This window comes from Gavia stellata, chromosome 13 (genome assembly GCF_030936135.1).
Source record: "Gavia stellata isolate bGavSte3 chromosome 13, bGavSte3.hap2, whole genome shotgun sequence".
NCBI classification, from domain to species: domain Eukaryota; kingdom Metazoa; phylum Chordata; class Aves; order Gaviiformes; family Gaviidae; genus Gavia; species Gavia stellata.
Genome location: NC_082606.1, coordinates 13,508,091 through 13,535,029, shown reverse-complemented (window position 1 = coordinate 13,535,029; position 26,939 = coordinate 13,508,091). Strand labels below are relative to the sequence as shown.

General features: G+C 39.9%; 1 protein-coding gene across 2 annotated transcripts in view; it reads right to left on the bottom strand.

Moving 5' to 3' along the window:
• Nucleotides 1–26,939, bottom strand: part of PDE8A (phosphodiesterase 8A) — a 127,451-nt gene that overhangs the window by 76,816 nt on the left and 23,696 nt on the right. The window lies entirely within an intron of this gene.

Genomic DNA, 26,939 nt, shown 5'->3' with positions numbered 1-26,939 from the left:
GATGGTTTTATTTGAAAACAATGTATTTAAGATAGGTGTGCTATTCTTGAATAACCTGATAGTAAGTCTGAAAGCCTAGAGTTCATTTGCTAACAGAAAGAAAGCCTCCCTTAGAAGTGATATGAGCTTACATGCACTGAGTGGCTTAACCAAAGGCAGAGGGTTAATTAACCTAATGAGCACTACATTAAAACCCTATTAAACAAGGAAGTTCCAAATATCCGTCAAAGGGACCATTGTCCTTTCCAAAGCCAAATGTATTCTTGAATTCATGAAAAGCCAAAATAAATCAAGTCCCCCGGTAAAGTCTGCTGGATGAACTCTAAAACTCAGGCTGAGATAGGATAAGACACTTGTAACATCATAGAACAAAGAAATGAGAAGTGCTGTATAACAGTACTGAAAACTTTTACCATTTCAAAGGACAGACTCTTCCCCAACAGTCAGCAAGTCCAAAACAAGGTACTGGGCACCATCAGAGCAACACTCGCTGCTCCTTGAGCCTTGACCTCTTTAAATGCTGATTAGAATGACAACGGACACGAGGAAAGTCTGCAGCTCAAAGCAAAAGCATACTAAATCCTCACCAGTCCAAGTAGGACTAATTTCTACTATTAAAACCAAATAGCAACAACTCAAAAGGAAGATGAATCCCAAGGGATGAAGATTCTTTATAGTTAGGAAGAAGAAATGACCAAGCAGTCTGCAAAGGCTGCTGCCGCTGTCCTAGCCCTATGGGACTCCACTGCTGTGCACCTACAGGGCAAGCCGGAGGAGCCAGGGTCTACAGCAGTGACCAAGCTACCACCTGGAATGGCCACTTGACCAGCCAAAAGCCACAGCACATCTGCTGCCACACTGCAGCAAGTTCTCTTACAGAAGAGAAAAACATTCAGCCAAAGGTAACATACAGAAGAAAGAGGGTTTAGCCTACCAAACTGAAATTCCTAGATCTTAGATGACCAACACTGCTGATTTCAAGGTAGCTTCATAATTAAATCTTTACTAGGCTGAAATTTTCTTACTGAACAAATACAGGGACAATCTTTATAGGTGTTTAAGCACAGAAAGACAGAGAGGTGACTTATAATTTCCCAAAGCATCCAAGCAAATTGCTCCTGCATAAGATGAAGATTGCTGAAAATCCTAGTTGGTGCCCACATGCATTTTGGGAACCTGTCAAAACCTGTCCTTTAGTCCCTCAAAGAGTAACGTTTGCTTTCAGGCATTTACTAAAATCCTTTTTACCACTGGACCATTTTGAATATCCTGATGTGATAGAAGGATATCTGAAACCTGAATGAGCTTACTTCTTCCCTCACTGTCTTGACCTTTTATGTGGATGTAACTGTATCAGTATCACTGGAAGAAAAGAACCTGTCCCAACATTTATAAATAGTATCCTCCCTTTGTCATATGAGCAGAAAAATATTATGACATATTCTGTTAATGCTTATAAACACATTTTATCCAAATCACAGAATAAGGTTCCAACAGACTGACACAGAAAACTCCCTTTCATACCAATACAGCATGCAATGTCATCCCTGTCCACAGGCATGCACAGAGGACATGCAGGCATTGCGGAGAGTTGCCCAATTCCTGGTAATTCCTGTGGTGTCTCTGGCGTGACTCCTCACACACAAGGAGAGGTGGAGGCAGAGAACTCTCCAGTGAACAAGCTCTAGGGGCCAGGAGGGACATGTCTCCAAGGAGGAAAATTCTGAACAACCAGCTTCTGAACAGAGCACCCAAGGGGGTTACACACCTCTCTTTACACTCGAGCCCCTGTACGGCGTGTAGTTTGGTTACGGTAGGATAGAAACTTCTCCTATTTCTAAGGCCCAGGTCTGTTTCTTACTGAGGTCAGACAGTGATCCCTCTGATTACGAAGGGATTTGGACTGGATCCTAAGTAATTTATATCACATATATGTCTAAGTACTTCAGCCTGTCTTTAAGGAAGCAGAACCTATGTTTGAGCACCTTAAGAGGTCTTGCCATAATTGTTATTTTCCAGTGAAGACAAACTTTCTGCCCCCATGGCACAGCAGACCGTCAAGTCGCTGCTGTTGCTAATGTTGGTTAGACTGGAAGTAGTGGAAGAAGACACAGTAAAATGAAATTACAATTTCATTGTGACGAGTCCAAACAAGCAACCATTGGGGCTATGCACTTCTCATTCCAACAGATGGAGACAGAGACCTCTGGGTTTAAGCATCATGCCTCAATCTCAAAATCTACAATTTTAGGTATTACCCTAGTTTACCCATGCACATTCCCAAAAGCTTTAGACTTTCATGTAACTTCCTACCAGCAGAACAACAATAATAAGGGAAACAAATCAGTTTACAGGATTATGTACAGAAATAAAATGTAGGAGTAAACAAAAAAAAAAAAAAATCTCTTTTTCTCCTTTCTTATACTAGATTACATCCAGTCATAGTCCACAAAACAGTGTTAGGATGAGAAGCAATAGGTTTGCTTAAGTTGTATTTAACCAACTTAAGTAAAAATACTCTCTTGAGTTCTGGGAAACAATCTGATAGTTGGAGGAAAAAACACAGGTCAAACATTTTCACTGTTCATTGTACTTTAAAGGTTTGGATGCTCTTTGTGCTTCACAACTGTTGACTAAGCAACTGAAGCCAGTGAGGGCTCTGAGGTGCTCTGTACTTCAGAGGAGCATAACACATCCCCAGAATATGCTGGGTTCCCAAAAATAACCTTGGGAGGTTGTGTCTTTGCATTACAACAAACCTTGGAAATGTTGCAGTAGGTCCTGTTGACATTGACTTCTTATGGACTCCAAGGAGACTGTCTTTCTCAGCAATGCAGAATTCTGAAGAAACTGTTTGTCTGGGCCATGTAAGGTTACTGAACTTAAGATACCTTTCAAAATATATTTATCTGATATATTTGCTTAATATAGCCTCCTCTCCTTTTTCTGGGAATACATAGCAAATGTACTATCATTTGAACCATGACATCTCTCCATCCTACCTCCTTTCTAAAATCATGTAAGCATTTTCTGAGAAGTTGCAATTTGCTGTTATTGCCACATGCACTTTTTTTTCCCCCCAGTATGATCTTTATGCTTCCAGCTCATGCCATTCACTGTAGCAGCTGGCACTCTTTCATCCCTCCAAGCTCAAGGGTTTCACCTTCAGGAAATGTCCCAGCTCCTCTGGCCAACAGGATAAGAAACCTGAGTTGGTTTTTGTACTGGGTTTTACTGAAACAACTGACAACACTGCCAAGTTTCTAGGCAGACCATTTGAATCTCAAATCTAGTACTGTACGTACTACATACTTCTGACCTAAACAACATGTACCATAAAGAAGCAAACAATAGAGACAGTTCTCCTTTGATATATGTATTACTTTGCTCTCTGAACATTTGCTGGATTTCATCTGAAAATGGCAGTGTTACTTAAAACAAACAAACAAAAACTTATTTTGACTATTTAAGGCAGGAGGACCCTGCTTAAAAACTTTTGCTTTTATCTTCAAGGCAAACACTTACAGGTGTTTACCATATCAGCTTTACAAACAACTTGCAAAACTAGACAATAAATTCAGTGTCTATGTATGTCCTGTCTCTCTTATCTTCAACAGCTCCAAGCTCTGCATTTTCCTTACTGCTAAAACTCTTCGTTACGGGTTCACCATCTTGACTGTCCCAGCTTTTCTTTGTCCAGCTTCCTTACCTCCAGACTCTTCTCCACTCCGCCCTAAAGTGAGCTGCTAAAATCTCTGAATTTCTCCAGTGGTTTCCTGTTACTACTGCAAACTCAAAAAGTTTCTTTCTCACTTAGAGTACTCTGTATGTTTTTCACACCATCTACATCTTTGCTCCCCTCCAGCTCCTCGCATACCATTGTCCCCACTATTATTTTCCTAGTTTTTTGTTTTTCCCTCACACCCAGAGCAGCTTCTCACTTCTCTTCAGCCACCTTTGTCTCCAAGTCTCATCGGCAGATCAGTTTTTGCAAGACCTCTTTTTTTCTTTTTGCTCATTAACCACCAATACACTAATTCTCCCCTAAAGTATTTCTTCGCGGCTTGATTTTGCCTCTATGTTAACTTCTAACCTCTTCCACACAAGAGTCCTAGCTTGCTGTTTGCTTCCTGAGCATAATTTCAACATTTCTTCACAGGGAAGAAAAGGCTGGAACAAATAACCCAAATGCTGTAGGAGTTTCTTGAAGATAAATGTATTGAATCCAATGCAGAGTTCAAGTTTTACATTAGAACATAGAAGCAGCTCAAAAGAAAAAATAGAAGCGACTCTGTAAAGGTAATCACTAATGCAGTTACAGAGTTACAAGAAGAAATGGTGTGTGCAGAAGATTTTATTTAATTGTAAGCAAATCAAAGATGCGCATCTCATATACTTATTAGTCGGGATGACTGTGCTGGGGTTTTTTGCTCAGGTGGAAATGGCACGGCTCTAGATGGGCCCACAGGACAGTTCCACCTCTGAACAAATGAGTGTTGCCACCCTTAAAGCTGACCATGTTACTGGGAAAAGAAAGAATACACTTTAATAGCTTCACTGTAAAAGTAGTTCCTTATTTTCCATTTCTATCACTAAAGCGTTGTTCCAATTGGCAAATGTTATCCAGTTTGACGCTCCTTTTTATGGAGTGACCACAGAAAGCCAAAGCCATGGAAAATGGCCTGAGCAAGATTCATCACTGTCATGAAGAAAGATACTTAGTCTAGAAGCTCACTGTATTGTCTTTCTTCAGCAACTGTCTAGCTGTTAACCAGACTATGATTTCACTTGCAAGTCTTACTTCTGAAGGCATAGATGAAAACTGAAGCTGCAGAGGTTAATAAAAGGCAAGCTCTGCACTTCACTAGGGACAGTTGCAGCTGGTCTAAACCTGCACTTGTTCTACTGCAGTTGATGGAGCAATGAGAGTTCACCAAGGCTGAGGCTTTGCCTTCATAGATGTACGTGGGCCTTTTTTTTTTTTTTTTTGCACTTTATTTCACTCCAGAAGAAGTGTTGATTTGGACAAATCACCCAAAGCACAGTTCTCCCCTTTTAAAACTAATGTAAACTGCTGAAGGGACAGATCCAACAGGAAAACAATCAAAGCCAATTGACCAAATAAAACCATATGACCAATACACCGCCAAACAGAACCAGCAAAGATTATGTACAGCAATGTTGTAAAATGTGCAAGATAATAAGCATGATGCACCATGCTGAAGAACGAGCTGCGACGCATGAATAGGATGTAATGTGCTATCTTCAAAAACCCCTCTAGAAGAATGAATCATAATCGGTTCCATGCAATCATTCATGTACAGAGACTACAGCAATATTAAGCTTTCATAAACCCTTTGAAAATATGTGGAAAGCAACTCAGGCAATATTTGAGTAAGGCTACAACACGTAGAATCAGTAAGTAGTATCAAGCTGTCACACGCACACACAATAAAGATTCTGAAAATATGCTCACAGACAACTTTCTAAAAAGATAACAACAATCAAAACCAGCACTTTGTATTTTACTCAAGTGAAGGATAAATAGATATCAAATTGTACACATTAGGAACACAGATGTCCGAATTTGCCTTTTTTTCCCTAGTCATAAAATACCACACTATTTCTGCACAGGAGAGAATAGATGGAAACAGCATTACATGTGTCCAGAGGCCAAATGCTCTATGTTGAGGCCAGAAAAATGAAAGAGGATCCCCCATCCCTCCATTGTGTCATTCAAGAGACTGTCAGCTCCTGGCTTCTTGACAAACTCCAGAACGACAGCAAAATATAGACACAATCTGTCACCCCACGCTGAAACACACCCTGTCTCCCATGCAGACCATAACATGGACACCCTCTAACATCACAGACTCCAAACGCACCAGAGGTAGGCTAGGGCAGCGCGGGCCCAAGGCAGCACCAGGCTGCTCGGTCCTCTGCCCCAGTGCACCTTCAGCTTCCAAACCACTTACTGTCATACAAACATGTCCCACAGATGCCAGGTGTACAGAATATACCCTCCTATCTTTGTGTAACACACAAACCACGACAACGCCTAAGCAAGCATGAAGTGGAGCATGATTGATTTTTGCAGTATGAGAAGTGAGCTTAAAAAAGTAAGAAAAAGAGTAGTCAGGGAGCTGAGGAAGCCAGGGTTCAAGTTCTTGGTCTACCACAGAGTTTTTGTGTGACCCCAGTCGAGTTGTTTATTCCCCGCACGCCTGAGCAATAGCTCTGTGGGTGGCGCAGAGGAGAAATATGTTGAAGACTGGGAGGTATTTGGATACAGGAATACCGAAGAGCTCTAGGACTGGCATATTTATACATACAGAAACCACTCAGAGACAATAACTCAGAACGCAGTAAGTTACAAAATAATAAATGCACTACTAATCTTGACAGCAAATGTTAAAGTAAGCATAAACAGAGGAAAGTATTAGGGGACACAAGAACTGTGATGATTTCCCCTAGCTAATTACATGGTCTGAAAACTCAAGAGAAGGTATTTTCTTATAAATGTAACTTCATTTTTTTTGTGAGGGATTACAGCTGCCCATAAAACCGATGAGCAGAACCGTGCCTGTGCATGGTGTCCTGCCTGACCTGTAACAACTGGAAGCGGCTGCAGAATTGCAGTGTAAATCATGGTCACTTCTGCAGATGCAGCCAGGTTTATGCAGACCGTCAAATGCTGCTGTAAAACTACAGAGCATGGGTTTAACTCGCTTCTTAATGGAAATACGAGCTGGCTTGTATAACCTCTGCCCAGCAGTTCACAAAAAATCATCATTAATCGGAGAGAATACAACTCTCAGCCGAGAGCTCACTATCTTTTCTTGGGACATTTCAGCTGAAAAAGCAAGACAGATATATTTTACAAATACGTACCAAGGGTGTTAACTTTCCACAGCTTTTCTTTTAAATGACGAAAATATTTGTTTGACAATTATTTCAAATGTTAGACAGATTTTGAGTTTAAATACTGTAACTTGCCATAGCACAAACAAACCATAAATAACTTGTTTAAAAAACAAATTCTAACTGAAAAGGGGAATGTTCATTCTTTGAAGTGCATTTCCTTTCACTCCTCCTATTAGGCTGATAGGGCACTTTTAAAAGAAAAATCACAACAGAGGAACATAGCGTGTGACTAACTTTTGCACTTGCAAAACAGTTAAAGGTTTTTCTGTTAAATGTATACCGTGGTGCTAAAGGAAAGGCTATTTTCCTTGATATCTTCATCTTTGCTCTTAAGCCAAAGGAACATGGTGTTAAATTCTGCGCAAATATAGCACAAACCACAGTCCTTTGTGCGTGTTCTTGAACTGTTTCAAGAAGCCCTAGAGATATCACATATTATCCCGTGATTCAAAGCTTTAACCTTGAGGGAAAATACACAAAACAGCTTCAGATTTTTTCCAACTCAATACAGCATTGTAAATACTGTAACAGCTATTTGATAAACACAATAGAAGGGCCTTTAAAGTGAATACATCTTGTTTGCCATGTTTACAGTAAATGTCTCAGTAAAGACTGTTTTAAAATGCAAAACATGATTAACTACTCCAATATTTTCACTCTATCTACTTCTCTGTGTTGTCTGATTTCGTTTGCTTTAAGAGAAATCAAGGCATGTCTCCATTTTGAGCAACGCAGTTATCACTCTTGTTTACTACAAAGGTGACTGATAATTTCTAAAACTAAATAAACTTGGGTTTGATCATCATCATCTGATATAAAGAATATCTTAAACAAAATACATTTTTGTCCCAAGTACCTGAAATAATTCTAAGGGCTAATAAAGTGGAAAATCTCCTGTAACATGAAGAAAGTGGGGTGTACACAAATGCACTCCCTCTGTGCTCATGCAGCTTGTACCGGACAGCATGGATTTACATTAGTAGCAAACACTCCATAACACACAACCTCTTACTAATGTTTAGTTTGCATTTAGCAAAATATCAGATTTAGTAGCAAAGTTTCCAGTGTAAAGCTATACCAAGATACCTGCAAATAGAATTAGAATATTTCTATTCTAATAGCCAGGTTGGATGGGTCTTTGAGCAACCTGGTTTAGTTTAGTAGAAGGTGTCCCTGCCCTTGGCAGGGGCATTCAAACTAGGTGATCTTTAAGGTCCCTTCCAACCCAACCCATTCTATGATTCTAGTTATGGGGTCTCACTTTTTATAAATAAGAGAGTCTTAAAAAAGGTCAAATATCTCCCCTCTTATTATACTGCTTTCCAATTCACTCTTATTGGTTAGAAAATATATCTGATTCTTCAGGAATCTTAAGGAAATTAATTTTGTCAATTTTCATTTCATCATCATTCACTCAGGCCAGAAACAGCAAAATAGCAAATTCCCTTTTCCTGCCTTATTCTGCAAATTACCTTTCAAAAGAATTACAGAAGTTGTGGTAAAGACACAACCATCATGCATTTGAAAAAATAAAAAAACAAAACAGTGATAGTCTGACATCATTATTGCCATCATATTTCTATGGGACTGTGAATTCTATGGGACTACTGACACAGAAAGACACCTTTGTAGAACATTTTTAGACATCTGTTATTCCTGTAAATGTTGAAAATCAACCTAGTTTTAAGGTCTTTTTTGGCATGAGATACGGGAGCAAAATATGGTAGCACGACAATAACTTTTAAGAAACTCTGACTTCTGCATCATTTTTTCACCACACCAAATAAACACCTACACTCCACATGAAGCGGACCTGGTGATGTCAAAGAAAAGGGAAGGCAAAAGCAGCCCAAAGCCAGTCACAGACAGTGTGAAATCAGTCTTTTGAGGCCTCAGTGCCACAGACCGCACGCTCCAGCCATGCTTAGCCATGTCCAGGCTGGGACAGGAACAAACATGTTTGTTTTGTTTCAGGTCTTCACCAGATAAGAGATTCTGCTGTATGAGATACAGACCCTCCACTGGCAAGGAATGATGGTTGACTACAAAATTTTTTCTCCTGCAACATCAGTCTCCCACACCAGTGCCATTCAAGCAAAACAAGGAAACTGCCAACCTGTGTGTCAGTGTGCGTTCCAGGGGGGACACACGTAACTCAGGAGCAAAGATCTGGTATAATAACTTTGGCTCTACAGGACTAGGGAGGAAGCCTGCATAAATAGATTACATTTCAGAGCAAGCCAGACATTGCAGAACCACTACTGTATTCATTTCCTCCTAGAAGTATTAATAATTTACCATCTTTTTTAAAAAGCAGCACTGGAGCTGCATAATTGCATTCCGAGCAAATTCTAGGTATTCATACAGTTGTTTGTTTTCCTTTGTCTCTTAGTTCAGTCCTGTGTTTTAGCCCCACTGGTCTTCTGTAAATCCCCAAAGATAGCTAGACGGAATGAAACCCAAGATTTTATTAAGCTACAAAAGAAAATAAATTATGCTGAAGCTCATGTGAATATTTAGAAATTTTTCCAAACACGAGGATAAATGTGCAGCTCTCGTGATGAAATACAGGAAAAAACAATTCCATTAAAGGGCCACTTATGCCCAGAAAGAACATTCAGAAAGTGATGGGAAAAAAAATAAAGGGGATAACTTAATGTCAGGGCCTTAAATACTCCCTTGCCTGTCCACCAGGGACAGGACAGAGCTTTCCTGGGAAGCGCGGTCACCTTTTGCACAAATTGAAGTATTTCTGTCTCTCTCAGATCCAAGCTATCTCCTTCTGGGTTGTACAGCTAACGCAACCTTCAGTCACAAATGGTAACCAGATGCAGTGCTGGTTTCTAAACCAAACAAGAAGCCTCATTACCTCTGCTGCTCTGAGCTGAGCATGTGGAAGCCTTCGTGCTGTCAATCTGTGGTGGGCACTTGTGCAGGCTGCCAGAATTGTCCTTACCATGGTCCCACTGCTACCTGGAAAGACTCTTTGCAGCAGGAGAGGCACCTTCCCAGAGCTAAGCATGCACTTGCATGGGAGGGTGAGAGGCAGAACAGACCCGTCATTGCGAGGAAGCAGAGAGGCAGGCAGCAGGAGCTGGACAACACTCCTTTCTGTCCCCCTGCACCCTGGGAAATTGGAAGAAAATGAGGGTGGGGAGGGAGCAGAGCTTAAAGGATTTTATAGTCCAGGAGTGTTTTTAAAAAAGGTGCTGCTAGAAGGATATAGTCATCACCTTAGCGGTTATCTAAACAACTTTCTCACATGAAGTAACTACCAAAAAAAGCCAGTGAAGGCTCCTCTTGCACCTCACCAAGCTCCTTCCTCCATTCACCCTGGGAGGCACTAATATACCCTTTGTGATTAAAAGCCATGAGATCTGGCATGTGGCTTTACAGTCCTCACATTTCCTCTCGGCTGCTTTGCAAGGAATCCTGACCTTACTTAAGAAAATAGCAAAGCTCCCATTCGGCTTTAATGGGAACAGAATTGGACTCTTACAGACTGGTGCATGAAGGGTTGCAGTCCTGCAAACAGCAAGAGGAAATGCATGCACCTGAGTGCTAGCCTTGCTGCTAAATCCTGCGGAAAAGAGCTGGTGTTTGCAAGGCTGGGAACATTGTATAAAGTTTCTCTAGCGCAGACAATGATTAAAAGTCTCAGCTGCGGAGAAGAGATTCCTCCAAACGAATTCTTTCCTGTTGCGAGATATTTATTTTTTTTCTTAGCAGACATCAGAAATATCTCATTTGCAAATACATGTACAAGTCTCCAGAGGGAAGCTTGAACTTATCCTTAAATTACTGAAAGTTTATTATTATTTTCTCATGGAAAAAGTCACGGATGTCTTGTAATCCCTCATGTTCCCATCTTCTAAAGTTGAATGTATCTTGACCTAGAGAAAAGCTTGGGAGCCCGCTAAAATAGGAGGTAAAAGACAATTCTGAAACGATTTACAAGATGTTCTTTCCTTCCAGAGTTTAATGTTACGACTCACAACTGGGTGCTGAAAGTCCCCTGAGAGTAGTAAGAAATCTATACGTCCACTTGATGAACTCTCTAGAGCAAGAATGGGCTGCTTCTGTGTTTTGTAAAGTGATGCAAAATATTTTGCATCAACAGAGCTAACCCGCCCAATATCTTGGTATGGCTGCCCCGTCTGGGATACTGACCCTCACAGCACCTTCATATTTTGGAATCAAAATACCTCTACTTTTTTAGGGGATGGAAAGGGAAAGGGTAGAGGGTGGAAGGCTGGCGGTGTGCCAAAAAAAATTAAGCACGATTTTAGTCTGTTCTGTAAAGTGTCTTGTGTGTTTCTTAGGGCCTTATCCAAAGCCCATTGAAACCAATGGGAATCCCTCCAGGCCCAGGCTTTACACTACTGTATACATTTTTATCACTAACTGCAATTATACTCTTGTAACATCTGTGGGCAAAATGGCCGTGAGACGCTCTGATACATAAAATACATCCACAATAGTTCTGCTATAGGACTCTTCCAGGTTTGTTTTCCTGACTTCTACATGGTTGTATGTTCAATGCCTTGGTTAAGAAAGCAAAGAAAATTCTTGCTTTCTGTCTCATAAAATTATTTGAGAGAGAAATTAAGAAACAATGAGTGACAGGATTACAGTTAATCACTAAATTGGGTCATGCCAACCATATTCTGTACCTGGATGGCAAATGATTTTTCTCACCTTACCATAAAACAGCTCATTAGTCCCATCAGCTGCACTGGTGTCCTAGGGCTACTGCACTGCTCTGGAATGTAAGGGAAAATTTATGCATCACCCTGAAGAGAAGGTGTCTCCTGCCTACACGCCTGCCAGGTGGCTGGCAGCAGGTATCACAAACCAGTTCAAAGACCAGATCCTTACAGAGAACAGGCAAAGACACCCGAGAATATAGGCTGTTGTTGTACTTCTGTATTCAAACAATGCCCTCCTCTTGGGGCAATCCACAGGCCAGGCTACAAGGTGGAACTTCACAGTAAAAGAGATTACTTCATTCTGTACATTGATTTGAAGAAAATGCATGATTTAAGTGTTTTGGAAATGCATGGCAGACTCACGTAAGCTGGTTTTTTTGGACCTCTGCTGGTACAGCCTGTAGAAGAGCTGAATATCGGGCTATCACTGACCAAGTTCCAGTGCAGTTCTAGCAATACAAAGGCAAATATTACTGCATTTGTTTTGGGTTTGCTGTGGTTAAACGAGAAGCCTATTTAGAGTCTCAGAATTAGCATCAGAGATTATGGGTACTATGTAGGTGAGATCTTATCTTAGTGATATTACATCTTGTGGAAAATATGTAAATATATCAAGTTACATGTGCATACAAAAGCATTTCACAATTACACTAGATATTTAGACAGTTGATCCCTCATACAACAAATACAAGTGATACAAGCTCTTAAAACTGCATGAAACAAGACTGCTTTTTTGCCAAATTAGCTGGTAAACTAACTCCACAAGCCTTATCTTGCTCTTATCAGCCCACCTGTCTTTGCCTCTTTAATGTCAGACTTAAAAGAGGAAATGAGTACTTAACTGATAGTGCTTCTTCAAAGGAAATATTTGCTTGTTACCTTGCGTTTTTAATGAGATTGTTCAGTCACAGCTTGGCATCAGTTCATAGCATGCACCATGTCAAAGCTTTCAGGTTTTCAAAGCACAAAAACTCATGACGTAGTTTGAGCCAGCAAAAGTGAAATTGTTCCTGCTTGGCATAAAATCACAGAGAAGACGTTTACCTCCCTTCCTTGGTCAGAGCAGAGACAGAATTAACAGGAGAAAGTTATTCCTTTAATTGCAATCCCTGTGCCATCTTGTGGAGCCTCTTTACAGAAAATTCTCTGCCATTCAGATTCAGTTAAGGGAGGAAGTGCCCAACCAACTGCAATTTGCTCACATTTAAAATGAGGGTAGGAGCTGCTGAAGTGGCCTCAGCACACCGATGATCCCTAATTTACTATTATGTCATGCAAGTGAAAACTTAATAATACTGTACCTCTGTGGCTGGGTGGCCTCTTTTGTTAAAGGGGAGGATAACAGACACTATAGCATATTTGTATTGGCTCTTTGTTTTCTTATAGGCCCCAGATCAAACATTCTACTTTGGGTGGCTCTGACTCAGCACACAGTATATGCATTTTTGACAAGCAGGGCATCTATCATGCACAGCGACAAAAGCCCTGGGAACACTTACTGACTTACTAACAAAAGTACAGCTCCCACCACCATCTCAAACCCTCTCACAGTGCACAAGGTAAGCAAGTGACCTGCAGCTGAAACGTGAAGTCTTGCACTCAAATTTTTTTTTTTAAAAGAAAGCACTCATCAATATTTTAGATCAATACCCATGTTCAAAATACATTTTTTCTAAGTTTTGCCCTTCAGTAAACACCAGAATGGTTTTATAAGGCAAATGGCAAAAAACACTGGAAGCCTTATAGTATGACAAAAGCACATCCCTGCCTTTACACCTTGCTGTTAGAGGGACAAAAGCTACATCAGCAGCTGAAAGGGGACCCTCCCTAATAACACATATTTTCACCTTTTTTTGTTCTTCCACCACCTCCACTCTAATCTTTTTTAATCCCAGAGTAGTGAAAATGTTTGGGACAACACTGAAATTGCCATTTATAACGGAATAAAAGAAAAAAAAAAAAACCTCCACTGCTGCAGCACAAAAGCGGATACTTTCTCGTTTATATAAATTACCTACCCTTGAGCCTCTCAGGAAGCTGGTCTGAGGCTTGTGTCGTGTTTGCCCCTTCTCAGCAGCCAAAAAACATTCAAACACTGGAGGGCACATTTATGTTTTTAGTGTTCATCCAAAAAGAAGAGGCGGGAAAGAGGAGTAGAAGAATGAGAAAAGTAACATCCAGGAAGTGCCATTTCTGTTGAGCTTTGATCAATATGGATGTCATGGTGCTACTGTCTGGAAAGACAGCAAACAGGACAAAACCAATCAAAAATTACCAACTGCAGAAGGAATAAGGAAAGCAAGTTACTGCAACAAGATGCCGGGCACCTCTTTGAGAGCAGCTGGAGGTGCAGTTACACAGCACCCACCAGAAAGCATCCAGCCACGTGCTGAACAATGCACTTGACAAGAGAGATTTCTCAAACTCAAAATAGATTTGACCTTAGGATTTACTTCTCAACACCCAGAACAAATGAAGTCACCATATATAAATTCTTCTGCCTTGTGAATGCCTCTTGAACTCTATACCGATGCAAGGCTTACCAAGTATCCAGAGCAAACGCTTTGCCTCCCTCATCCTAAAATGCAGCTTAGAAACCAGACCCAAAGACTCCCATCAAAAGATGGGACCATTAAAATCTGACAGTTCCTCGCCACACAAGCAGAGTTACCCCTGTAAACAGCTGGGAAGCACCTCGGGGCAGAGGCTCCCATGCTCTGCCTGCCGGGTCCCAGGCTGGGACCAGCCGCCCAGGATGCGTGGGAATGCCAAGTCCCCGTTCTGCAGCAAGTGAGTGCCCATGTCTGTTGGACTGTGCTCCCTGTGCAGAGGCGCTGAGCAGAAATACTAATGTCGGGAGTGATTAGTTCAATCATAGACTTCTTTAGAAAGAGGGAGAAGCTGCAACACAATTAGGCGCTACCAAGGACTTGTACTGGTGCAGTAAGAGAGTTCTGTGAAGATGCACAATGAAACACTTGTGCTATAGAGGAGAATTTATCATGATTCTTCCAGTATAGTAAAGTGCTGGCCCAAGGCTTTCGGTACCAGCGCCTGCTCCCAGGTAGTACCTTCTGTCATGCTTCAACAACATCTAATTCCACAAATTATCAAAGCGAAAGCCATAACACCTTTCTTTTTTTCTTAATTTCTCAATCTGTGTTACATTTTCAGGCCATGATCCAGCTGTCCTTTTTCCTTTCCCAAATACTGAAATAAAACTAGTGGCTAATGAAAAAAAGAATAGGTCTTTAAACCCCACTGAAAGCTCCCCTCATATTGCTAAGGGATTATTTTTCTTATGTTTTATCCAGGCATCCCATTTTGGAAAAGGTGGGAGTAGATTTTGCTTTTCAAGAAAAATAAACTTATCTAACTTTTGTATACAGTTTCTGTGACAAACAAACACATAGCTCGAAGAGCCACCCCCAGCCTCAATTCCTCTGGAGCAATACTTAACAATGTTCTTCCTCCACTGATTGAATGGTTCATTCATCTGAATGGGCTGTGGATCAAGCAATATTTAAGAGGGAAGCGCTAAAGGAGCTTTCAAAGACAAAATGAGTGTACAGGGAGAAAAGCAAACAAGACTTTTTAGACACAGAGCTGGAGAAGGAAACTGGAGGCTCTACTGTGCCACGAGAGCTTATGGCAGCCACTGCAGACCTGGTGTATTTCTGAGAAGCTTCATGTTGTTGACTGCCACAAGTGCTGGGCAGAAATGTATCCTGACTTCCTCTTTCCTCAAAGGGAAGACAATATTCCCAGCAACTGATATGTTAGAAAGGGTCCAAGAATATATAATAAATAAACTAGTTGCACACAAATAACTAAGTTGCCTGCAAGAACAGTTGTGTCTAAAAGTTCTATATAGTGACCAAACTGCTAAAAGATGACAGAACTGCTAACAAAAGAAAGAAGTTTCTCAGCAAAAAACAGCCACAATTTCAGGGGACTAGAGTATAATAACTATGGTAAACACATATTTTTTTAAACTCTATGGGCAATCCAGGAAATTTAGACCAACGAGCCCTGCAGTTATGCCCAGCAAAGAGGTTGAAATGGTAAAACCAAAATAGCATCATGAAAAAGATGACATAAAAAAAATAAGAAAATGTTCTGCAAAGGACCCATGTCCCTACTCTATTCAAGTTCTTTGAACAGGTCAGTAAATTACTGTATTAAAAAAAACAAAAACAAAACAAACCCTGTTTTAGACTTCCAAACTGACAAGATCCCAAACAAAAAAGATGCACTAGAAAGTAACCATGGGCTAAGTGAAGGTACCACCATAGATCAAAAGGGAAATGAACCAAAAAAGAGGATAAAACGTACAATTTTCATTATCTAAAGAAGAATGTGTTGCATATCATTTCATGCCAGTATTTGTTTTCAATTTTCCATTTACCAGTGGCACCATCAACACCAACCTGGCTCTAACGGAAGGAGCAGTTTGCCTACACTGGCCCGTGGAGCAGTTCCTCTCCCTTCCTCTGCCAACCTACAATAAGGCTCCTGAGAAAGACGGATGCAGCAGCCTGCAGGTATGACACAGTACAGCCATCCATGTAGGTCAAGACACTTTCAGTAGCCTCTCAAAGCTGCATTAGCACTAAACTCCTAAATCTCCTTCAATTTGTTTAATGGCATGCGATGGAAAAACAGGGAAAACAGCAGTCAGAGTCTCATTCATTAAGATATAACTTGACCTGCAGTTACAGGCAGCCATGTGGCTGTGTCTTAGTAAGTGGAAACAGGATTTAAAATTCCTACCTGTTGTATAACCTTTTTTTATTTTATTTTTAAAGCTGAACCAAACAAAGTCTTATTTTCCATCTTGCAAGATATGCTAAAAAGCAAAGGCAAATAGCTTTGGGGCTTATTTTAGCATGTATTTTTATAATTGCATGAAATTAAAAGTAATAATGTGTAGACAATCCTAAAGAACCCAGAGAAAAATCAAAAGCAAACACAGTAAGGTACAGAAAACAATTTGCACTAATTTATAAATCTAGACTTAGATTTCTAATCAGTTTAGTGGTAATCACAGCATTGTTAACTTCCAAAGCCAGCTCTTACAAACACTTGCTTGTGTGTAGCCTCCAGAGGATCTCAGCCTTATATACTGTAAGGAACTGAAGCAGAACTCCTTCAGGCAAACAGAAGTACTTCATTTTGAGGCTGATGCCAAAGAAATTCCAGAATGTATGTCCATAAAAGAGGAGTTAAGATCTCCTGGGGCAGCCAACCAATACAACTGCAGCTTACTTCTTATTATTCATTACTTGTACTGCAATACAGCCCAAGGACTCCAATCATATGCCAGAGCTCATTCTGCTAGATGCTGTACAAACACATAAGAAAGAGTCTTTAGCCCAAGGAGTTCACAATCTGATCGTTAGTAAAATCACTCGGCCAGAGATACCGCTGTATAATCTTCCTTGACCATAAACTCACCTTTTATCTCACTCTAACAGTGCTACCCATGTAACAACTAAAATAAGGGACTTCTGGATTGCAATTTGGAAAAATAAAATCAAGAGAAAATTAAAGCCTTGCCAAGTCACCCATAAACACAAACGTGTACCTGTAAGCACAAAAGAAATACCACCTCAAAAAGCACTTTCATAGACTAGTCCTTGCAAAATCCTATTCTCTGGCTGTCCTTGGGCTATTCTTTTTTTTGAAATGCAAATAAATTCTCATCAATCAGCATGATAAAGAGCAGGAGACAGTAGTCTTTACTCAGGCCTCTAATTCTTGGTGACATTCTTAAAGAATGATGTATCAGATGGCTATAATTCTTCTTAAGTCTGTTCACATTAAATCATTCACTGATCAAATTTTTGCAATGCTACTGTATTTCTACTAACACAGAATCAAGAGCACACTAAATTAACTTAAATCCACCCACCTGTTAGACCTACTATCTAAGCACATTTATTTGAACTTTTTTTGAAAAAACTTTTCTCACCAGATTACTCATCAGCTTAAAAAATTGGTTTCATCTCTCAAACAGAACCCTTTTTATCTCTACATTGAAGAGTTTACTCCAGTTTTTCCATGCAAGCAGATTTAGAACTAAAAAAAAAAAGCAGCCACATTTCCTAAAGTTTTGATCTGCTTTGAAATGCATCTCCACAGCTGCCAGTCCACAAAGAGGAAAAAAAGGTTACCCATGGCAAATATTCAAAAAAAAGAAGCGTGTGCGCTCCGCAGTATTCAAAAGAGACAGAGCTTGAGGTCTCCCCTGAACCAAAGCTGAGACAGAAATGTTCAGATTTTTTCTTTCAGCAACTGCCAAATCCCTGGTTCGTTATTTTTCATGTGGGGTGTACTGCACATTTGATACACTCCAGTTTTCTCCCTCCTCTCTATCCACTTTCCTTAGCATTTCTGTTCATTTTCTGGTCTCCATTTTCTGCAGCCTCACTTTCCCATTTTCATTTTCCTTTCCCACAGATTCCTTCCCGTCCTTCAGAATACTCTGCCTATTTGGATTTCTTTCCTTTTTATAACCACAGAGCTCTCTCTTCACTGTCCCTGCCTGAATTGTCAAGCTCTTCTCTTCATTTATACCCACACCTTTACCTGGTCAACCTGGCACAGGAGCCCTAGGAGATCCAAGCATCTTCCAAAGGGAAGAGATGACAGTGTTTTGGTGGCTGATCTGCTGACTGAGCTTGAGAGTGTCACTCTCCAGATATGAGCTGACTATGCTTGAAGTGCTTGCTTCCCATTTCCACAGCAGGCCAGCACTGGTCAGCCTCCTGCAAAGCTGAAATCTGCATCTTTTAGGGTTGTATAGGCTGAAAAACCTCAAATATTTTCTGTGGGATAGAGTCCTAACTAAAGGCTCTATTCACCTGAAATGTGATGCCATGGGCTTCCACAAGCCAGCATGTAGGCAGACTGCACTTGATAAATGTCTGTTTATCATAACTGCAGAAGTCAGCTCTGCTTTTCCAACCTCTTTCTCCCTTGAGATTAGGAAGGTAAAGGTCACATTTTAAAAAGACAGGCCTTTAAAACTAATTTTTTTTTTTAAGTGCTAGCAACTAAACTCTCTTTGTGAAAATATTCCATCCTTTTCCATAAAATTAGGCTGCATTAATCAACATATTCTTCTTTAAAGAGCTGGTACATTACTGACAATGGCTTAAGAACTATTTAGTTACATTGATACACAGAGAATAGAAAAAAACCCCCTCTGCTACTAAGAAAGGAAGCCCCGAAATACAGAACTGCAAATTCCACCATGGGAATGCAGTCAGATCATATTCCAACCAAAATTCTTACACTAATTAGAGATTGATTTTTTACAAGGCTTCAAATCCTATGTGCCTGAGGGCTAGGTTACAGAACTACTAGTTTTATCACTCTTACTCTTTAGACAAATATTCATTCTGCTTAAATAAGTAGAAAGAATCTGCTGCACTATGGCCACTACTACACCCTTCAAAGACACAGCCATACTCTGTTTTAAAGAGACACAAAAGTCCTCACCAACACCCTTTTTCATCTCAGCAGAGACAGCACTTTGGAGCAGCACAGAGGCAAAGCCATCCTCAACCTCGGGGGATGGAGCAGGACTTGTACTTTCCCCACTCTGTGCCTAACAGGAGGATCTGGCTTATTTTCACCATCTATGCTGCACCTTTTATGAACATGAAGTGTGTTTCTTCTTAACAATTAAAATATGCTCACGGATTTCCTTTGTTCTCTACTTATTCCAAAACCTTGAAGGGTAAGAATGCTACTGTTAGGCAAGAGGCAAATTTTTTGTTTCTTAAGAGCATATTTGTGCAGTTAAAATGCCATCCTAATCTGCTATCACTCTTTGTTCCGCTGTACCTCTCCTGACTTTCCAGGCAAGGAATACACAACCAATAACTCTAGCCTCCTGACTACGCCTTGGGCTCTGGCAAAGAGCAGCTGAGAAGAAAGACTTTTTACATATTTATGATTAAAAGATAACCGATAACCAGGATCCAGATGTTGGTCTCTGCTGGCCAGCGCACAGTGCAATTATTATTCCATTTATAGAAAGAGATGTTGTCCTGCCTTTTCCAGCCAACCAAAAGGTCTTCCATAAAATGCTCGAATACTCTGAAGAGAGGCATTCAAAACGAGAAACGAAAAGGGAATGAATCGTATTTGCTCCACAATTATTGCATTATATAAATTTAACATGGCCTCAATCCTACAGCTTCATCCATTCCCACAAACTCCTAGGCTCACTCTCTCAGGTTAAGCTTGGATGTCCCTCTGCAGCTCAGCACCAGCTCCCACACGGGTGCCTACAGACAGCACTGCAGCACCCAAGTGAAAAGCAAAATGTGGGCGAGAAGAGAGGCAAGATCAGCCTCTTCACACTCACAGCCCAGGGCGGCTTCTAATGAGGTCAATGGGAACAGGCACAAATTGTTCAAGCCAGATGAAGTCTGATAGTGTTATTAAAGTTTTTCTCTCTCTGAGCTTGATCTTGGAAAAACTTCTGATTTTGTTTAAAGAACTGAGTATTATTCTAATTCCCCGCGTTCCTGACAAAGACCAATCCAGCCAAAGCATAGGGTCTCTTTTGGGGCTTTTTGGTTGGTGAGACTTTGGCCTGGAGGAAAGGGATGGAAAAAAAAATAAATAGGGCTGAAAGGCAGAAGGGTTTCAAAACACTGAATCTATAAAAATGATAGTTACCAGGCTGAGGAATAGCCCACAGCTTCAACAAACTTATTAAGACAATTTTAACTGTTCGACATCTGTCATCTGACTATAACATTTTAATGACTTATCTTAATAAATTGTCAGCTTAATAAATCCAGTCGCCGTTTATACGAGTAAGTGATACTTTTTGGCAAAAAGCATCCACAATTCCATAAAGGAAGAACAGGTTAGAAATACTTGGAAAAGTTATGACAATCCCTACAAATTAAAGTCTGTGAAACATGTAACTTTACACTGAGTGCTGAGTGATTCTGCACGCCAATAGATTATGAATTTTTTTTTTCAGCTGTGGACAGGAAAATGTATAAACTGTTAATCCATTATATACAGCCATTTCCCTTGGGTATTTCTAAACAATGGAAGAACAGAACTTACTGAAGTTTAAAAATAACTTTCTGCCTACCAACATTTCAGTTTACTTTTAAATTATGCTTCTTGCAGCCTTAGAATCACTCTGTATGTGGTGGTCATTTGTTTACTAATTGTCATAAAAAATAATAAAGATTAAGTTATGTATTTCCTATTAACATCACATTTTTATAATTATACTGTGTGTATCATTCTCAAGTATTAGTGGAACTTCACACAAATGTTATTTCTTCCAATTCTTTTGCATTTTATCCCTTTTCTGTGAACAGCTTCTTATTTCCTAAAATGTACAATATGCAGTAATTTCTGCCTTGATTAAATAATCTGATTTTAATTTTCTCCTCCCATTATAAACACTGCTTCTTCCCATATAATGTCAACATCATTTATATGATAGAAAAATATTTACAGTCAGATAATTAAAACAAATAAACAAAACTAATAAAGAGAGCTACCCATCAAGAAGCTGTTCCTCCTCAACGTATTTATTTCTTCCACAAAGCCTCAAATCAGATTTGGTACTTAACGACAGATAATTATCAAGTTTCTGGTCCCAAATTATTACAGATTTTAACAGAGACTATTTCCAGGGGTTTAGCATGGCCCAAATACAAATTTTTTTTATGGTACCACTTTTACAAACAATGGCACTATTTCAGCTGAAGATTTCACATACAACTTAACACAAACACACATCACCCCTGAGGCAGACCCGTGAATGACAAATTAAAGTCAGTGCTTGAAGTCTGATGAAATAACAATAAAACAAAAAAACCCAGAGCTTGCTAGTGTCCTGTGTCAGGAAACATTTACAGCAAGTGACTCTACAAATCCCACCACAAAATAAATTCCTACAAAATTAGATCTGCCTTGGCCTTAGTTAATTTAATGCAATTTCAGTTGAACCTTACTGGTTTCAACTTTGTAAGCTCTATCAGGCTTTCACACAGGGCTGGAAACTCGGTTGACCTGGATGAGCTGCACAGGAGCAATACTGGGAAAACACTGGCTGCTGACCCATCATCACTTCCATTGTCTCAGTGTGCTTCCCACGTGCGTACCGCATGAGCAAAATTCTCTTAGTTCAGAGAAAACCCTAAGCCAAGCAGTATGTACTATATAGGAAGATTATATGAAGAAAAGCAAGGATGGCACCCTTCCATTGTTTTCATTTTAAAAGAATAAAAGGAACAAAAAGCATAAAAGGACAAAAATCATTACCCACATCACAGTTCTCTAATGGAGCAGAAGCTTCTGGTACTGCAAAAACATCTTAGAAATTATAGTTTAAGAAATAAAGCTCACTCATTAACTCATTTCCTAAAGGAATTTTCCTAAGGAATTCCTATTTTCTGAATATCCCCCTTTTCCCCTTTTTACTAACACCACATTATATAACTACCTTATTACTGTTTGTATTTAAGAGTTAGAAAGCAAAGTTCTGGACAGCAATGCAGGCACTATTAGCTAATTTAATGGCAAGCTGTTCCAAGAGCAGTCATTTCATTTCAGCTGTTTTGCAAATTCACTGCTTTATGGTCTGCATTTGAAGAATTACAATTTTAAAAATTATTTTTTACTTTCACAATATTCATATGGGAAAGAGTATGTAATATCCCTGTAAAATCTGGAATTTTTTTTTAAGTCAGAAAACTCATCCAGATATCCAAGCCATTGAGATTATAATTTTAATGGTGTATTACTGAATAGCTCTAAAGTCTCTACAATAAACAGAATGGTTCAAAACATCAGAAGGAAACATTTAATAATTTAAAAATAGATGCCATAAGTAGCACTGCTATTAAAAATTGTAGTTCGGTTGTCTACACAAGACTTCTAAGGTAGTTAAAGAATATCACAAACTACTATAAATCTCAGGGGTTTGTGTATTAAGATGTTACAGTGCCATTCTCAAAAATGCTCTGTTAATAGTAAAGAGAGGGAAATAAATAGCCTGGGATTTTGTTACAAAGCACCAGCAAGTCTTACATTACGTACACAACTGGATAGCTGCAATGTTTATAGAAAGCCAGTCATTTAAACCTCCACTGAAAGTTCTTAAATCTTTGTTGCTGACAGTTCAGAAGTAAGAAAAGGCTTGTGCCAGATTCCACTGTTTTAGGAAAGCAAGACATTCAGTTTTTGCTAAAACACTGCCTGAGTTTGTGTAGAAATATTTACAATTATACAAAAGAAAAGATGCAACAAAAGGTGGGAGGCGATTATAGAAACACCCAGAAAATTAATTCAGAAATGGTCTTCTCAGTCAGGTAGAATTAGCTGCTGTTTCTGACTTCATAATCCTTAAAGAAACATTCCTTTTTCCAAAGGAAAAACAACACTGGGTTTAAGGATATACCTCGAACACAGAGAAATGAAAAAACTCATTGTCCAGGGTTCCACTAAATTGCAAAACGTTCAGTAATTTGTACATTCCCAAGGAGTTAATCTTTTTTTACCTTTAAATGTAAATGTTGCTGCACAGATTAAAATTACCGTTATGCCTCTATTGCTTATCTGCAGAGATAGCTACTGTTGCTCAGGAGTGGCTTCTCTTTTACTTAAAAACGTAAGAAGTAGCTTTGTTAAGGTTCTAGCCTGACTTTTACTAGTTGCCGACCGCCTCCTTTGCGGCCCAGAGCACTTTCAACCCGCACAGGCTAAATCCACCATACTTAAATAGTTTCATTCCTGAAACCTATGCCAAGGTATCTACAGGGTTTGCTCACAGGAGGAAGGCTCTGGGCATCGCACAGTAGGCACTCGGAGCTGTCCCTAAAACCGTGGGACTCCGCGTTCACCCACAGCATGCCCAGCTCCCTCTCCCCACGCGCTGCCCCCAGGCCACCTCACCCCACAGCCTGTTGCTCCCTTCCTTCCCCTGACCCACTCCTGCTGCTGGTTTTCTGAAGGTTATCTGAACACGGGGCTCATCTAGAGACTTTTTTCCCCAAATAATTAGTATTTTTAAACTGCAGATTCTCTGCAGTGCAGCTTATATGCATGAAGACTGACATGCTGTTGTTTAAAATCCCATTTTCAATAAGATGCATTAGCAAACAAATGTATATTCATATAAGGAAATTATGATCGTTCTTATTTTAGACATAAAACCTGTATTTTATCAAAAGTAGTTTAATTTAAACCTTACTAAAGCTCAATGATTGTGAAAAAAATATTTCTTTTTTAAGCATAAGAGATTTACATCCTTATAAAACTATTTCGCTTTAAATCTCAGGCCTGGCAGAGAATACATTTCTACTCTGCTTGGTTAGGAAAAGTATCAGCTTACCATTTCTTCTTCTGGGTACAGTAATTTCAACACAAAATTTGGTTTATGTTAAGAGCAAGGCTTCAATGACTTCAAATACAAGAAAAGGGACACATTTCACAGCCTCATATAATCTTTTTTCGTACAAGTTAACTTTTTTCTTAAAACGGTTTCTGATTAAACAACACACTCTGACATTTTGCAACTCTTCTTTGTGTATGTAAGAACTTGACCAAACTGGATATACTTACAAATTGCTTTATTTTTCTTAGTGACGTTTCTTTAAAGTGATATTTTTTCATGGCTTGATCTTAAAAAGCAAGCTTATAATCTAGAAAATATGCCGTATTTGCAAACCCTTTTGCTCCACTTGCTTTATGGAAAGGAAAAGAGCCCTGTTTTCCACAAACAGCTGTGGTTTTCATGTCACTGAAGGGCACATAGCTTGGCTGTACACCCTACCCGCTGAGTCATCAAAAACTGGACTTGGCTGCAGAATGCCATTTTTCGTTGGATCCACATGCAATTGACACAGACCAACAATCTTGGGTAGAGGGCTCATGCTAATCAGCCACATACACAAACAAGAGCACTCAACCCACACAAGTTTATCCAGTTTGTATGGGCCAGAAAATAGCTTTTCATATCCAGAATGTTGATTTTTAGGACTACTAACTATTCTCTCTTTCCAAATGTCTCAAGAGCCATATTTATGTCCCCGACTAGAAACACCAAGGAAACTTGAATTTAACAAAAACATCTTCTTTTAATATCTAGACTCTACCACCATTTGATCAAGGAGGGTTTGGTCTCCCGGGCAGCTAAGACACAAGCGACCTTCTTCCACTCTGCTGCAGATGACCCTAATTCTGACAGAAAAGCAGAAAGTCTATCACATCTCATTAGCAGTGCGTGTATGCCTAAAGTTACCTAAGACTGTACAGCAAAATTCTGAAAATCTGTCCGTTGTTCATTTCCTTAACTTCTCTGTATTTGAAGAATAGTGAAAGCATCAATGTGTCAGCTGAAAGGTTAATGCTGCATCAAAAGGAAGAGCTAAGGTATTAATTCAGAGCATTTGTACACTGACACAGATAATCAAAAGCGGCATTTTCTGCTGTTTTATCCAGAAAATTTTATCTCCTAAATCAGCATTGGGTACTCATGCTTTAATTCAGTAAGTGAGAGGAAAAAAAAAAGCGATCTTGAATAGAAGAGATACTTATCACCATGCACATTAAAAAGTATGAGAATTTCTTAATACAGTAAGTTGTGGGAGCCTGCAGATCTTCTCCAGGAGTACGTATTTTATAACAATTTAGGACGTGGGTAAGAGGTATCCACCCTTGCAGCTACCGAAAAAAATCTTTCAAATAGCGTTCATTTTCCAAGGGAAAGGTATCAGTAAATTGAGTGTCATGAAGGGATAGTTTGCACAGAAGCATGAAGCAGTCTGAGCCAGAAAGTTTCACTGAACTCTCAGCTTTACTTAAACTACGCCAGAAATAAATGGGAATAAACAAACAGATTAGGAAAAGAAGGCAGAAGAAAGTAATAATCTTCAATGTGAGGAATGGGGCAAATGTAAACTGAAAGGGCCTGTGTGTGTAAAAAACACAGACTATAAAAGGAAGACTGTTTAGTGCCAAATCTGTTCTGCGTAGACTTTAAAAAAAAAAAAAAATCCCACTAGCCATCCAAAAATTTTACACCTGCACATGAACGTTCACGTTTGGTCCAAGGAAGAGAAAGAAACAAAACCCCTAAACCACCCCCAGAGCTTGGAAACTAGGGCCTTTTGAGTTGATAACTTCGCAGGAAAACCAAACAATGCTAGAAAGATCACAGCAAATGCCGTTCCTCTGCCAGAATTTCAGCAATGGCCATGCTGAGTCTCAGGAACTCAAACTTTGCCATGGGATAAGAGATCGTTGTGGCAGCACAGTCACCTCCTTTCACAGCTTGAGCTCAGGAACCACAAGGGCCCCGCAGAGGGGGAAACCTCAAACTGGCAGTGTCTAATTTGGTTTTGTTTATGTTCCTGTGATCCCTATTGATCTGCATAGGGCTTAGAATCAACAGCAAAGACCAGCAACCTCCCCAGTACAAACTGCAGTGGCAAAATAATCTCAGAATGATGCTTCTTGCTTCAAATCAGAAGAGACAGCCGGATCCAGCAGCCAGCAGTTGGGAAGTGGCCCCAAAGTCTGCTGGGTACAAGGCCCCTCACACAGATCTATCTATGCTTCAATTTCTCTTGGTGCTGCAAGCTGGGCTTTCTGTTGGACATGATAGTCTTTGCAATAAAGCTGAACGAGCAGTGTCCATGGAGGTAGGACACGAACCCCGTAACAAGGTGAAACAGGTTCTCAGTAGAACAAACGTATGGGGAGGAGAAAGAACAGAAGAAAAACAATGTTGGAAATAATCCGTTGGGAACAGTTTAACCCTCAAGTGACTATTACCAGAATCTCTAATTAACGGATACACTGACTCCAAAACAAGACATGGGTGTCTATCCTCTAATGAGGACACTCTAGTGAGTGTCCAAACTGCATAGTTTGGACACTCCACACGATAAGCACTTGACAGTCACCGAAACATGCCCCACTGGAGAAGCCTTCACAAGCTTCTCAGGAGACTACAAAGTGCACAGCATCTGCATAGTAAGGCACAGTCCTGCTCTCACCACAAATTCACAACATCTCTTTTTTTCCCCACACATCTCAGACTCTTAACTGCTCTGCATAGATTACAATACAGAAGGCACAGCACATCCAGCTGTTAGAAAAGCCCCTTTGCATTTGGTTAAAGCAGAAACAAATCAGTTAGGAAAGGCAAACCGAAAGATACGGCTTGCTGATTTTCCATAAGATACTCATGGGACTACCCCACATCCATGAGCAGGCAGCATGTCCACCAAAAGATGTATTAATTTTGAA